The sequence below is a fragment of the Neomonachus schauinslandi genome, chromosome 1, assembly GCF_002201575.2.
Source record: "Neomonachus schauinslandi chromosome 1, ASM220157v2, whole genome shotgun sequence".
Taxonomy (NCBI): domain Eukaryota; kingdom Metazoa; phylum Chordata; class Mammalia; order Carnivora; family Phocidae; genus Neomonachus; species Neomonachus schauinslandi.
In genome coordinates, this window is record NC_058403.1 from 92,847,359 (window position 1) to 92,863,998 (window position 16,640).

A 16,640-nucleotide genomic window follows, 5' to 3' on the forward strand; every position below is an offset into this window, starting at 1 on the left:
GTTTTTCCAAAATTTTTAATCTAAAAAATAAGAATAAAATTAAGCCTTATATTCAATATGATTATAATGTATATTAACATGCAATAATAAGATATTCAATGTGTGGAATATAAGGCTTAATTTTATTTGTGTTATATTGCATTAGGTGGCTTACTGTGGATTATGTTGACCCTCTGATGGTCATCCGGGTCCCTAAGAGCTTCCAGGACAGAGGATCGTCTTCATCGAAGAGGGGTAGACAGTACCACCCTCACCACCCTCACCATTTCAAGCTATGATACTTTGTATATTACAAATACCCATTGAGGTGGATTTACAGATTGCATTATCTGTTTTTATTTAACTGACCCCACAAAAAGAGCTAGTCATTTAAACAGATTCCTACAAAGAAACCATAAAATAGTTAATTGCAGCAAAAACAATGAACCCAAAAGTACAAAAGTTTGCTATCTAACAAGAATTTAAAAACAAAATTCAGGGTACCTGGGTGGCTCCGTCGGTTGGGCGTCTGCCTTTGGCTCAGATCATGATCCTGGAGTCCCAGGATCAAGCCCCATGTGGGGCTCCCTGCTCAGCAGGGGGTCTCTTCTCCCTCTCCCTCTGCCCCTCCCTGCTGTGTTCTCTCTCGCGCGCTCACTCTCTCAAATGAATAAATAAAATCTTTTTTTTTAAGACTTTATTTATTTATTTCACAGAGAGAGAGCAAGCAAGGGAACTGGCAGAGGGAGAGGGAGAGACAGGCTCTCCACTGAGCAGGGAGCCCAATGCGGGGCTCAATCCCAGGACCCTGGGATCATGAACTGAGCCGAAGGCAGACGCTTAACCGACTGAGTCACCCAGGCGCCCTTGAATAAATAAAATCTTTAAAACAAAACAAAATAAACAGGTGTACTGGGTGGCTCAGTCAGTTAAACATCTGCCTCCAGCTCAGGTCATAATCCCAGGGTCCTGGGATCAAGGCCTGAAACAGGCTCCCTGCTCCGGGGGAGTTTGCTTCTTCCTCTCCCTCTGTCCTCCCCACCATTGTGCGCTCTCTCTCTCTCAAATAAATAAATAAAATATTTTTTAAAAATAAAAACAAAATAAACATTGTTACTCTGTGATCCTATAACAACTCATGAAGAACAATTGCTTTTGAAGGAAATTAGTACACTGGGAGCAACTATTTTGAAAAGAGATATTTGAACATGTATGTGATTTTATTACTGAAAATAATATGTCATACTGTACCTAGAGATAACTCAAAACTTTTAAATCTGTTTCAGAAATCTTACAAATGAAGAACCTCTATGGGTTTTCAAACACTTTCTTAGAAATATAGAAACACAACCTATCTCATTAGTTTGAAAAAACAACTGAAATGCATCAAAGAAGATGGAAAACTGCCAACTTTTAATACAAATCTTTGCAAAATTGATGCAGGAGGTTGACACGAGTATAATTATTAAGGAAGACAGTCAATGATATACTTTTCCTATATTATTCTGTGTCCTCATATGAGGTATATTTTTCAGCCAAAGCAGCTATTAAAATCAAACAGTAAAATTAACTGACCTAAGAATCAGACTTTTGAATATTTTTATCCCAGTATTAAATAATGAAGTAGGTTCAAACTCATTGCTCTCATAAATTATTATTACTAATTTAAAAAGAAGAAAAAGAGTTGGCATCATTAATAAATAATATGAAATAACATTAAAATGTTATTTCCTTCTTTCCCATTCTTTTAATATTTTTCTGTACATTTTATACTGTATATAATACCTTAATACAATTATTCATCTGGGGAGATGAGTACATAAACACATGTACATCTAGAAACAGAGAAGGTAGTTAATAAATTTTGCAGAATGAAAATCTTCTTATAAGATTTAATACAGGATATAAAAAGTGCCCATGAATCCTGTACACAAAATGTGAAGAAATACACAAAGGGCTGGAGCTCCTAGGTAAACCATGCTCTGTTTATTTTGTAATAATCAAAGGGACAGAAATCGTCTCTAAAAATTTTGCTGTCCTAGAATTTAAGCTACACCACTGAGTAAAAGATAATCATGTGGCATTATATATCCAGCTACGAAAATGTGCTAGAGAGGAATTAAATATTGAAGAGTAGTGGCATTTTCTGGCAAACTCTCAAGATATAATCATGAAATTCACTTGACCCAACAAAGGCACATTCTAGTATCTTTCCTAAGAACAACTAATTTGAATTCATGAATTTGATGAAGTTCTCCTGTCCCCAGAAAATGCCCAGCCAGTTAGTGAAAAGAACATAGAGGGAAATTAGAGGCATTTTTATCACTTACCATTATAGAGCAACATAGTGCTTTCAAAATGAGATTGAAACATATTTCGTTTTCTTCTCTCAAATTCTGGGAACCTTTTGTTTCCACTTAACAGATTAGCACATGGATGCATTTGAAGTTAATTCACTTGTTACTACGCCCAGATCTTTAACTGCTGCAGAATGTTTACTAACCTTCTTGTGCAAAACGCGCCTCTCAAAAGCTGCCCCTTCTCACGTGCTGAGATCAGTTTATGGAGCTATGAGATGCGGTGAGCAAACGAGGTGGGGACCACTGAACTACTGTATGGATGAGACAAAGCAAGCAGCTTACAGGAAGACAATTTGAGGACAAATGATCACTACTCTCCCCGTGGGGGGCAAACATATGGACCGCATTAACTCTAAGTGACTGTGCTAGCTGAGGCGGAAATGGGTTCATGGAGGGTTCAGACACATTCATGGAGAAAGCTCTCTAATGAAAGTTAGGTTTGCTCAGGGAAAACTCCAGGGTTTGGAGATGGACCCCAAAGGAGGACACAAACCCTACTCCTCTCCTTTGGGAGCATGCATACTCCTGCCTGACACAGAGCCAGATTCTTTTGTTCTTATCATGACATCAGAAATACATTCCAAATCCGAACACACAGAGGGAGTCTTTGATAGCCTCCTGGTCTTGGCATCGCCCCACCCTTCCTTGGGCTAGGAGGGGAAGTACAGGACTGAAGAATCAGGACTCTGGCCCTCTCTGCCAACCTAACGCCAAAATTTTTTTTTTAACAAAAGTGAGGCCCTACTTTCCTTTTAGGGGTCTTGCTGGATTGAAAGTAGCTCAGAATGACCTCCTGACCTAGAGTGCTCTCTTCTTTTATTTTCGAATTTTAAGCCCAAATGGGTTAACTTCAAAAGGGCTCTGTACAAAAATCTTACTATTTTCCCAAGGAGGTCTTATTGAGTGATTGATATTTTGAGGGCTTTCCAGCCCAATGATTTCTTTGCTAAAAACAGAGTGTACTCACTCATTTTGGTATTTGTTTGCAAACCAAACCCATAGTCTGAACACTCCGCATCCCTTCCCCCACCTCCACACTCCCCCATCTGCCCCATCCCCCCGGCTAACCAGTGGTGACCAGAGTGACCCATACCTAGCAAAGGGTGCTCCCATGTGACTTCACCTTTTACATACAGATTATGATCTGTCATTCATTAGGACTTCAAAGCCTACAAGAGAGTTTACTCCCTTTGGTAGCTAATTCCCCTTATTTCCTGAAAATCCATGTGTGGCGTGGTGGAGAATATGAGTCTACCTCTCCTCTTTCCAGAGATATAAATATTCAGTAGCCCTTATACCACAGAGAAGCTTGAGTTCCCCTTATTTTCCAACTGACTACAGATAAACAATCCCTTTCTAAGAATATTTGCTTTGAAAATAGGTCCAGAGTTTAACTTTATTCCAAAACTAACATTTTTAGCAAAGAGAGTATTTATGTTAAAGAATCTTGGGCTAATTCTGAATCTGTAGTTTCAGTAAATGGCCTTCCATAGTAATTCACTCTGCTTTCTTAGGAGGTAAATACCATTCGAGGGCTAGAGTAGTGCTTAATACTTCAGGCTTTATAGTCAGACTGCAAAGATTAGAGTCTTGGCTATGGAGCCTGAGGCAATTTACTTAACCTCTCCGTGCCTCTGTTTTCTCGTCTGTAAAATGGGCATATGAGAGCCCCTAACTCATGGAATTGTTGAAAGAATTAAAGAAACAAAACATGTATGGTGCACTCTGTTACTATTTTAAGTAAAATTTATACTTCTTTTTAACGTCCTATGAGAAAAATGCCTATTTTTGACATTTTAATTCTGCTCTATTTGGCTAAACATAATTTAACTCCGTTTCATAACCCCCAAGTATGCTGTAGCAGTATGAGAACTGGCCTTAGCTTTAGAACACCTGTGTTCAAACCTTGATACTTACTAGCTCTATAGCCTTGGCTCATTACTTCATCTCCTTAAGCCCCAGTTTCTTCACATGGGAGAAAGGGGATGATACTGATTGTTGACTGGACTGAATGTTTGTGTGCCCCGAGAATTCATATGTTGAAGCCCCAATCCCCCAAGTGATGATGTTTGAAGGGGGCGCCTTTCAGAGGTAATAGGTTTAGATGAGGTCATGACAGTGGAGCCCCATGATGGGATTTGTGTTTCTCTAAGAAGAAGGAAAGTCTAGGGGCGCCGGGGTGCCTCAGTCAGTTGAGCAACAGACTCTCGGTTTCAGCTCGGGTCATGATCTCAGGGGTCGTGAGACTGACCCTGCATCAGGCTCCCCACTCAACGGGGAGTCTGCCTAAAGATTCTCACCCTCTGCTCCTCCCCTCACTCTCTCTCTCAAAAATAAATAAATAAATATTAAAAAGAAGAAGAGGAAGAACAAACCATGAGAGACTCTGGACTCTGGGAAACAAACTGAGGGTTACTGAAGGAAGGGAGTGGGGGGATGGGGTAACCGGGTGATGGGTATTAAGGAGGGCACGTGGTGTGATGAGCACTGGGTGTTATATGCAACTGATGAATCTTGAACACCGCATCAAAAACTGATGATGTACTATATGATGGCTAATTGAGCTTAATAAAAAAAAAATCAGTTGCAAAAAGAAAAAGAAGAAGAAAGTCTAGAGCAAGCGAGCTCGCTTGCTCTCTCTTCCTACCCCGTGAGGACACAGCAAGAAAGCAACCATCCACAAACCAGGAAGGGTCCACCAGACTCTAGATCTACTGGCACCTTGACCTTAGACTTCCCAGCCTCCAGAACTGTAGGAAATTAGTGTTTATTATTTAAGCCACTGAGTATGTGGTATTTTTGTTACAACAGTCTCAACTAAGACAGATAACCCTTCTCATAGAATTGTTAAAAGATACGACATAGGTTTCCTTCAAAATCCATTTTATTCTTGCAAACTTAATCAAAAACAGAACCCTATCATATCCTTGTGTTAATTCCCTAACCACTTTACAATGAAAATGATGACAGAGAAGGAAGGGGGAAAATAGGGCAACGTAATTACTGTTCCTTCCCATTTCAGGCCTTCCTTACTCATCAGGAAACCAAAGGTAGAGAGTGTTGGTAAACCGTGTGCACATCAAGAAGTAAAATAAAAGACAACTGAGTTAGCTTTGTGCAATGTTTCCATAGTTCTAATAAGAATTTAATACTAATATGGTATATGAGCTACCAAATATAAATTGTGGAATTTTAAAGTTTCTGCATAAGAGCGAAATGTTCTTTTATTTTATTTATTTATTTATTTGAGAGAGAGAGAGAACATTAGTGGGGGAGGGGAGAGGGAGAGGGAGAAGCAGGCTCCCCACTGAGTGGGGAATCCAATATAGGACTTCATCCCAGGACCCTAGGATCAGGACCTGAGCTGAAGGCAGACACTTAACCAACTAAGCCACCCAGGTGCCCCAAAAGTAAAACGTTCTTATATTCGCCTTTAAAACAGACATTGCACAATATAAAGAATAGTAAGGGGTCCCTGGGTGGCTCAGTCGGTTAAGTGTCTGCCTTCAGTTCAGGTCATGATCCCAGGGTCCTGGGATGAAGCCTCATATTAGGCTCCCCACTTAGTGGGGAGCCTACTGCGGGGAGCCTACTTCTCCCTCTCCCTCTGCCCTTCCCCCAGCTGTGCTCTCTCTCTCTCTAATAAATAATCTTAAAAAAAAAAAGAATACTAAAATTCATACTAGTAATTTTTTTTTAAAGATTTTATTTATTTATTTGACAGAGACAGAGACAGCGAGAGCAGGAACACAAGCAGGGGGAGTGGGAGAGAGAGAAACATCCTCAGGGAGCCCGATGTGGGACTCGATCCCAGGACCCTGGGATCATGACCTGAGCCGAAGGCAGACGCTTAACGACTGAGCCACCCAGGCGCCCTCATACTAGTAATTTAAAATTTTAATTTTCCTTTCCTAGAACAACATTAAATAACAAAAACAAAAACCATCATGAAAGTCAAAAGAGAGCCCACAGAAAAAGGAAAAAGCTTTATGTTTAGTTTTAACACTTTTTTCCTGCTTTTTCTAAAAAGAGCTCCCCATTTTCATTTTACACTGGGCACTGCAAATGACGTAGCCAGCCCTGAGGAAGATTCTATTTCCCCGCGTCTCCTACAGCTAGATGTGGCCATGTGACTTACTACAGTCAGGTTCCTATGGCAGCTTCAGGGAACTCTCCTGGGACGCAGTGGGCATGGGCCTCTGCCCCTTTTCTCTGATCCTCTTTCCACCTGCATTGTAGATGCTGACATCTGGGACCATGAGCTCAAGGGCCACCAATAGGATGGAGGAAGCAGTGTGCTGGAAGGCGCCAGGGTCCCTGGGGGCTTTGTGAGGAAGAACCACCATACTGGGCCAAGACGATGGCTTGCCAGACTTTCACAGTTGGTGAGATGGATTTCATGAAATGACTCGTATGGTAGCATATTGCCTGTATGAGTCATGCGATACATGCCTGGATTTTTGTTTTTATTGTTTTTTAATCGACTATGAAAAGAAACACTATTCTTCATATTTTGAGAGGGGTAACAGCTCAGCACCCTCAGTCCACCTACAGTTTCCAGCATGGAGGTCAATGTCTCCACTTTACTCTGCCCGTGGTGCCTGGTCACGCTCTTTATGGCCATGTCCGTGCCGGCTGATGCAGCTATTTCTGTGGTATCTATCACAACGCAAACTGAGTCCCAACACCTGGGGAGGAAGTTTTTAAATCAGCCAGACGAGTAAAGAGTAACACCTTCTACCAAATTCTAGCCCTAAGAAGAAACAGTGTGCTCGTCTACTGAAGGTCTCACCAGGACATTGTGCAGAGGCCTGGGGAAGGCACTTTCTGCCAATTCCTCGCTGTTCTGCTCATAATTAAATCAATAGACTTGATGTAGTTAGGGATTGGCTGACTTTCAACACCCATAAAAAAAGGTGCAAGTTTAAGAGAAAACCCAGTCAATACGCCTTTATATATCAGATATTCTGGAAACTCTTATCTTTAACTTGCACTAGTGTGCTTCTGTTGGCATTTTATTTTCCTCTTTCAGACAGGGTGTCAGTTTCCAAAGTAGATGAAAGACGACAATGATAAGAAGCTAACAGCATCCTTATTCGTGATGTACCAGACTGTGCCCCTAGCCAGTGAGTTATCTGAGGACTGGGACTGTCTCTGTGCTTATTTTTTATATCTGGGGGCTAATGCATGGCTGGCACATAGCGAATGCTCATTAAATGCTTAAGTAATTAACTAATTAACTGAATAAATGTATGATTAAATAAGTAATACACTTAAAACCTATTTTAAATGATCAAAATTCTAAGAGCTTGTAAATTTTTTTAAATAACAAGCAAGATTTCAAATCTTAATGTCAATAAGCTCTACAGAAGCCCAGATCTTAAAACATGTGAATTATGTAGCTAGCATCCTACCCTGAAGGCCAACTTGTTCAGAATTCTGTTCTATTCTGAGCAAAACTGAGGAAGATATTTTAATTAATAATAGCTTTATAGGTTCTCTGAAAATATAAATAGCCCTAGGGAACAAGTTTAAGATTTGTAATAATTTATCCTCCAGGAGATTGTTCCTATAAAAAGTCCCTTGTTTAGTGGTGATTGATTCCTTCCAAAAGATTCTCTAGATGAGATCACAGGGCAATAAGGCAGGGCAGACCAATGTAGAAGAAGTTTCATGATTGAATTAAACTTTTGCATATTGGTGAGTGTGATGGACATATATTATTTTAGATCCTTTCAGTATCGATGTGTCTTTTTCTGGTAAAAGCACCATGCTCTTTCTCACCCAACAGAAAAAGAAACTTACACAGAGCATATGACCCAGCCCTGCCCCAATTTCCCTAGCTTCCGCGATGGGCTCAGGAGCAGGCGCATAATCCTTGCAGCCTGATCAGATGTTCCCTTCCTGGTATTTGAATCTTAAGCTGAGGGACAAAAAAAAACTAAACATACTTGGAGTTCCTTCATCCTAGCAATAGAGCCCTTACGAAACTGTCCTTGTGCTTGCCCTTCTTAAAGTTTGGTTTTCCTAAAAAATTAAGTCTTGTTCTCCAAAAATCCTTTTCTCCACCCCATCCTTTTTTGTTTGTTTGTTTCATCTATCCAGAGTCTGTGTCTCTTACTCATAACCAAAGACCTTCATCTAAATCTTTTTAATAAAAGCCAGGTATCCTAGGGGCATATTGTGAAGCCTTGCATGCTAAGCTAAGGCATCTGCACTTTATCCAATGCGCAGAGGGAACACATCAAAGAATGTCAAGCCAGAGAAACACATGTTGTTGAGATTTGTGTATAGATGTGAAGCAGAAGATGGATAGAAGGAAGAAAGGGAGGAGTCATCCAGGAAGGAGATGATGTAGTCTTGAGGCAATAAGAGACAGTGAGAACGGACAGGTGGAAGGGCCCCCCAGGCGGGGTACAGCCAGTGTAGCATCAATGGGAAAGGAAGTGGTCCAGAATCCAAGTTCTGGTTTTGGGTCTAGGGAACACAGTAAGAGAAGCAATTTTGTCTCTGAGCCTGAAGAAAACTGTAGGACATCCTGAACGCTATCAAGAGCATAACCGGTTCCAGTGGGGAAGGTAGATTTGGGGATCTGTTTTGAATCAATACCTTAAGCAAACCTGGAAGTACTTATTTGTGAGGTACTTTCAGGCAGCCTCTCAGAAAATGCCTACCCACCCTCCCCCTGCACCCTCTTTGCCCTCAGCAGTTTCCAGACTTTGAGGCTCCCTAAACCTTGGACCTGCTCCGCCATGTTCAGACTCAACTGCCCATGTGCTCTGAGAACCATTTCCTGCCCTTCTCTCACTCTTCTATGTACATTTCCCAGGTCCTTTGACCTCTGCTGACTTCTGGCAAGTTCTGCCAAAGACAGGCACTGTCAGAAGACTAGAGGGTAGGAAGAAGGGCAAAACCAGAGTATTTCACCTTTCACTCTGCTTTGGCGGCGTCTTGAGCAGGGGCTGAGTCTCCTCCATGGTCCCAAATCCCGCAGGACAGCCCCTCCCTCTGTCTCAGCCCTTACCAACTACCCATCGTGGTCCCATCCCTAACAAGATGGCCCCAACTTCTGGATTCTGGTCATGTGGCCTCCTCCAATGGCTTCTCCATATCGGTGACCAAGACGGTCACACATCCGTCTTCTGGACCTTTGACTGTGACAGAGGAGTCCCATGCAGACCACGCAGCTAGCGAAAGAGAAGGCACAAGGCCCAGAGGAAGAGGCGAAAACTAGCATGGGCATTGTGGGAACTGCGCCCATAACCACAGCCTCTGCCTCGTCAGAATTCTTTTGGTTGCAACTGACAGAATTCAATTAAGAAAAGTAAATGGGTGAATGGAGGTACCAGCTTGTATAACCAAAGAGTATTTGTAAAGCTGGCATCAGAAACGATGGAACTGGGCCCCCTTACGCTCTCTGTTCTTCTATCGTTACTTCCCTCCGCATTTGGCCTCATTTTCCCAGGTTCACTTTTTCCACGAGGCTGGAAGCACAGCTCTGAGAACTTGCAGTCTCACGTCTTCCCACTCTGGTTGTCAGAGAGGAATGCGCTCTGACCCACAGCTCCAGTAAAGGATGGGCTCCTGTTTGGGAAGGGCCATCCCTGTCCGTTCAGGCCAGTGAGGTACCCTGACTGACTGAGCCTGAGTCAGGTGCTTGCTCCAAGACCAGGGAGGAGGGGTGAGGTAAGAAAAGGGAAGACCTCATTCTGATGGAATGGCTAGTTCAAAGAAGGAACAGTTCTGGGGCACCTGGGTGGCTCAGGCAGTTAAGCATCCGACTCTTGATTTCGGGTTAGGTCATGATCTCAGGGTCATGAGACCGAGCCCCGTGTCAGGGCCCTGCACTCAGCAGGGAGTCTGCTTGAAGATTCTCTCCCTCTGCCCCTCCCCCGACACACCTGTGTGCTCTCAAATAAATCTTTTAAAAAAAAAAAAAAGGAGCAGTTCCCCTAAACCACAACCCCATTGTTTTACAGTCCTAGGAAATGAGAAATGACTCCTTAGAATATGGCCTTGGGTAAATCACCAACATTTCTGGCTTCTGGTTTCTTCATCTGACCAGATATCCTTCTAGTACCTACATTCACTGAAGCTTGTTCAATGGTTCTCAAACTTTGGGGTACATCAGAATCACCTGGGGAGTCATTTAAAATGCAGATTCCCAGGGGGCACCTGGCTGGCTCAGTCAGTAGAGCATGCGACTCGATCTCAGGGTTGTAAGTTCAAGCCCCACGTTGGGTGTAGAGATTACTTAAAAATAAAACTTAAGGGGCGCCTGGGTGGTTCAGTCAGGTAAGCGTCTGACTCCTAGTTTCTGCTCAGGTCATGATCTCAGGGGCCTGGGATCAAGCCCCACATCAGGATCCATGCTCAATGCAGAGTCTGCTTGACCCTCTCCCTCTCCTCCTCCCCCTGCCAAATAAATAAAATCTTTTTTAAAAATTTTTAAAAATAAATAAAATAGGGGCGCCTGGGTGGCTCAGTCAGTTAAGCGTCTGCCTTTGGCTCAGGTCATGATCCCGGAGTCCTGGGATCGAGCCCTGCATCGGGCTCCCTGCTCAGCAGGGAATCTGTTTCTCCCTCTCCCACTCTCCCTGCTTGTGTTCCCTCTCTCGCTGTGTCTCTCTGTGTCAAATAAATAAATAAAAAATCTTTTAAAAAATAAATAATAAATAAATAAATAAATAAAATAAAAATAAAAATTTTTTTAAAAATAATAAATGTTAATAACAAAATGCAGAGTCCCGGGCTCCACCCCAGACATTGTCTCTGTAGGTCTGGGATAGGACCCACAAATCTACATTTACTGAATGAGTCTTTTGCTGGTGACCCCCATGCCATACTTCAGAAATAATGAATGGAATGGTTTGAGATCCCTGCTTAGATAGTCTGTGACGGAGGCAAATATGAGCTGTGTTCTGGTTCAGGAAAGAAACAACATGAAAGGGGGGAAGGGTTTGGCATAGCCCAGAACTGAAGGAAAGAACAGCACCCCAGGTCAGCCCGTGGGCTGGACTGGGCAAGGGAGGCCTCCTAACTGTGTGCTGAAACAGTTCTGTTCTGCTCATGGAAGCCAAAGCGGGACCAAGGGAAACACCCAAAGGTCCCTGGCTGCCTTCATCCAAGAGTCCTGGGCCTTTCCATGTCTCTAGAAGCTGCTTTATGTGCATTTTTTCTGACCCTTTGTTGAAACATAACTTAAATAAAAGCAGTCGGCAAGAGAACCCAGGTCAATTCCCTTTCAGCATGTGCACAGGATTAACATTTAGAAAATTTGGGGCAAGGGCAAGGAATTCATTTTTACCATGCTTTGTTTTTTGTCTCATGCTTAATCGATTTTGGGGGGAGGGGGGCCAGCAAATAAAACAAAGAATAATGATTCAGCTAGTCATGCTCCCAGAGCTTCCCACTCCAACCAAGGCATCAGAGTGGTCCCTACACAAGGTCTCCTGGAGATAAATGCTCACCTTTGGACCCCCTATAGACCAGAGTCAACTAAAGCAGAATTGTAATGCAGAGCAAGCTCCTCTCTCACACCTTTTCTCCTATCATGATCTGGAATTTTTCCATTGACTATTTATTACAAGGATTTCTTTGTATAATTCCATATCAACATAACTGAAATGTAAACTATTTCAATTAGCAATAATCGCGCCTCGGATAAACCTCATTGGCTACGATACTGCCACTGCGCAAAGCTGAAATGTAAAATATTTCAAATGATTCTTCCAAAACGGCATATTAAATTGATACACTGCACCTATTATAAGAGCTGGAGGAAGCGAGGCACCCCTTTATCAAAAAAATAAACTGTTCCTAAAACACTGTCTGGAATATGTGACCCAGCAATTCCTTTCTAGGAATTGATCTTAAAGGGATCATCATGTGTACGTGCAAGACTTACCTATAAGGATGTTTGTGGCAAAATTGCTTTAAAGAGTTAGAAAGGAACCAAAATAACCAAGATATTCTTGGGAACTCCTTGAGTAAATTATGGTACATCCAAACAATGGAAGATTGTGGAGATATTAAGATTTTTGTTTTAGAAAAGCATTTAATGATATAAGAAAATGTTCTCTGGACATTTTAAGTTTTTCTTAAAATAGATTACAAACCATATGTATAGTATGTTAGAGGTTTTTATTTTACCATAAAACAATGACCATATATATATATATATATATCTATATATAAAAGAAATTGCTCTAGTGATGAAATGATGGGTAATTTTTTATTTTCTTATTTCATCTTTGAACAAGTGTTCAAATGTTCTTTAATGAGTATATATTATTCCAGGTGTGAGTTTACACCAACAGCATCAGCATCTCCTGAGAGCTTGTTAGAAATGCAGACTCCCAGAGCCCACCCCAGATCTGCTGGCTCAGAATCTGCATTTTAACAAGACTCCCCACACCCCACACCCCCGTGATCTGTATGCACATTACAGTTGGAAAAGCACAACTCTATATAATGCAATACAAGAGAAAAAAACTGTCTTAAATCAAGAAAGCCCCAGGCCATGACAACTGGGTGCCCTTTACTATTTGGAAGTTAATTCTGATGTAGAGCATAAGCAATTCTTACCTTCCAAAATCCAAAATCCTCTAGAAATGGCTTAACATTTCCACGTTTTTCATTTCAACAATGGGGCATGGAGCAGTGACAAGTCCCTCCATCTCCATTCCCTCCCCCGGCCACAGGGCCACAAAGCCTGAGCTCTGAGATTCTGCGTGAGGGAGAGAAACATAGATTCCTCAAGAGCTGCTATTCAAGCCATTAAGCAGCATGTGCCAATGCTCCCCCCCCAATTCTGGGTCAGTCTCCATTAAGCTGCACATCTGGCTGTCACACACTCTTTTGTGGGCACATCTCAATGGCAGCACTGATCGGCCTCTCCCCAGGGCCAGCCCTACAGTGGCCTCCCTGTCCTCCCAGCATGTGATGTCATGAGCATGAATGTCCTGCCAAACATTTAAGATGTTGCAGTTCACATTGTGTACATTGTATAGAGAAACACTGACGGGCAGATTTGAAATTTAAAAAAAAAAACCACACACGTGGGGCAAGATACAACCAAACCTTGTTCTATTGTTATTCCAAACTACCAATTCAGCACAAATATGTAACTTGTATTCGTTAAGTACACAATCTTTTCCTTTTTGTTGCTGTTGTTGTAACCAGCGTCCCTAGATGCAGAGATTTCCTTGAAACATTCTTTCTCTAATTTGGTGGCCATCAAATTCTTGGAAAGCATGAACAGAACTGGTTTATTTCAACCCAAAGATCTCCCTGCATGTGGTCTCTTCAGAAAAGGCCAAAAAGGGAGAAAGCTGGATGTAAGTCCCAAAGTCATCTCTCCTCCAAGGACCATCAAAGCAGAGGGGTGCCTGGGTGGCTCAGTAGTTAAGTGTCTGCATTCGGCTCAGGTCATGATCCCAGGGTCCTGGGATTGAGCCCCACATCAGGCTCCCTGCTCCACGGGAATCCTGCTTCTCCCTCTGCCTGCTGCTCCCCTGCTTGTGTTCCCTCTCTCACTGTCTCTCTCTCTGTCAAATAAATAAATAAAATCTTAAAAAAAAGCGGGATGGGGATGGTTAGCTGCGCAACAGAAAGGCATGAGAAAGAGGCCCTTCCCTTCACTGTTGTTCAAAGTGGGGCATGAGGACCATCCCATCAGAATCAACGGGTGTGCGATCAAAATGCAGATTCCTGGGTACCAGCCCAGAACGACTGAGGGGTCTCTAGGGGTGAGGACAACGAATCTACATTTTACCTGACTTCCTAGCAATGATTCATATATGAGAGTACAAGGGCTTCAGAATTAGATAGACTTAAATCCAATTTTACTCCTCTCTAGGGGCTATCTGAACTTGACGAATAACTTGAACTCTCTACATCTCATTTTCCTCCCTATACACTAGGGACTGTGCGGAGGGTTAAACGTGTGAAGTTCCACACAAACATGTCCTGAGAGTGTGAATTCCTTTCTCCCTGTGATTCAGGTAGAGCACTTTGGGTCTGCTATTTTACTTGTGTTGGGGGTGGGGGGGGTGTCATTGTTTTCCCCTGGGTGACAATTATTGTCACTGTATTGCCCCATTCCGATGGAACTCTACTGAGAGCAGACAAAATCATCAAGACTGAATCCCTCTTGATGATTGCCGGAACAGAACCTGTTGTTCTATAGCTGTGCTGTCCAATCCAATAGCCACTAGCCCATGTGGCCACTGAGTCCTGAAGGTGTGACTAGTACAAATGGAGACGTGCTGTAAGTGGAAAATACACACTGGAATCCAAAAAAACGTAGTACAAAGAGAAGGACATAAAATATCCCATTAGTAACTGATTACGTATTGAAATGGCAATATTCTGGATATACTAGGATTAAATGGAATATATTAAAATTAATTTCACTTGCTCATTGTTAGCTTTTTAATGTGGCTTCTAGAAAATTCTAAATAACATATGTGGCTATATTATATTTCTACTGGACAGTGCTGTTCTGGAGGAACAGCTACCCCTCCTTCCTTCCCTCCCTAGCACTGATAATAAAACCCAATCCTGTAGTTATGACCTACAAATGGGATTTCCTAACTAGGCAGGCAACGATCAACTAGGAGAGATTTGGGGTGTGTCTTCTCTCGCTGAAGGGAAAAGTGGGCTCATGTAGCACGCCCCCTCAGGTGGGAAAGCGAGCAGCAGCCTCAGGGAAGGGGGTGGCTGAGTGAGTACATACATCCTTAGGAAAAGAGGAGAACCACTTGAAACACTTGAGACTCAAGCCAGCAGTGCTAAGGAGAGGGTATGGGGGGCCTTACTTGTCCACACCTCCTGGATGCCTTTTTGCTCCTCTCAAGCTCACCGTCATTAGACCCTGACAAGTTTTTATTAGAGAGAGTCCTCTAGTACAATTACATGACTTGTATCCTTATAAAACATTATCATAACTAAGCAAATACTTTGGTCAACATGAAGACTGTCTCTTCTGCACAAGTAACTTAGAAATAGTTATAATCTCCTAATGTACACAAATATCTACCAAAATGACTAGCCCAAATGGATATTTCCAAAGAGGAAATGTTTGCCTATTATATTATCGGCTAACAGAATTAGTATTTTTGGAAAAACACTGCCAACGTAGATTGTAATCTGTGTTTTTTAGAGCAGATTCATAACTTGACAGAGTTTCTGGAATAGAAAACAAACAAGAATCAACTCGATGTGTCTTTGTCCAAAATTTCCAAACATCTATGTGCATATGTTTGAGGACACTGCATTTAGATATTATCACCAAAATATCCAATATAGGGGGTTTGTTTTATACTTCCCTTTATACCTAGCCAGTTTCTTTCCTAAGTGTTCAAAGTAGACAAAAACGTTTATCTGTGTAATGCTAGGGACTTGGTTTCTGACTTCTGCCCATTTATGTATGACTCAAAGTTGCTGTAACGTCACTCCACTGGTTTCACTTTTATGACCACACAGGACCACCGTGGTACAGTGAATAAGACAGAGTGTTTTCATCACTCAGGGCAGTGCAGAATGCCTTGTTCCTGAGTCACGACCAGGTTCCCTATCAATTACTAGTAGAAATTAATGAGAATGGTGAAAATCCATGGATGGCGCCTCTGGACACGACAGACTATCGAGGCCACTTTTGCACACAGTCTGTTATTTTATTGCACGGGTTTCACTTAAAGGACAAAATGCACCATCAATGTTTGGAGAGTTTGGGGTCTCAAATACTGATACAGCATCAGTGTTTACACCCGTAAAGCCAAATTCAACAGCATGATTTATGTTAAACAACACCACTTCAAGATGGCTAACAAAATGAAAATAGAGAAAGGGGGGAAAAGCTTTAAAAATGTGTTAAGTTGAAGCATATGCAAGTGTAGGATTAAAAACTGTATCATACAAATCTGGAAATCAAAAATATTTTGTGGCATGTCAGTTAGAGTTATATTCACTTGGACTGTTATTTATCATATAATTAAGGCCTATTTGGTTCATTTCCTTCATACTGATGAATTGAGAATTTCAGGAAAACCATGGTTATAAAAATGATCAATCTTGAGAAAGTATGTACAGATAAATGTAAAATCACAAACTAAAAAATATCCCCACCCCTTGCCCTCGATTTACAAAAGGGAAAGTTTCCCATGGAGGGAAAGTTCCACAGTCCCCTCCCTCCCCACCTCATGTCCCCAGTTCTGTTTTTTTCTATCGCTTAAAACTAAATGACCTTGGAGCCGAAGAGGAGGGAGCGAACAGAGAGACATCTTTATGAGGCTCCCA

At 42.0% G+C, this 16,640-nt stretch overlaps 1 pseudogene; it reads right to left on the minus strand.

Moving 5' to 3' along the window:
• Positions 1-11,909: 11,909 nt before the first annotated feature.
• LOC123326880 lies at positions 11,910-12,042 on the minus strand (annotated as a pseudogene).
• Between the last annotated feature and the right edge of the window lie 4,598 nt (positions 12,043-16,640).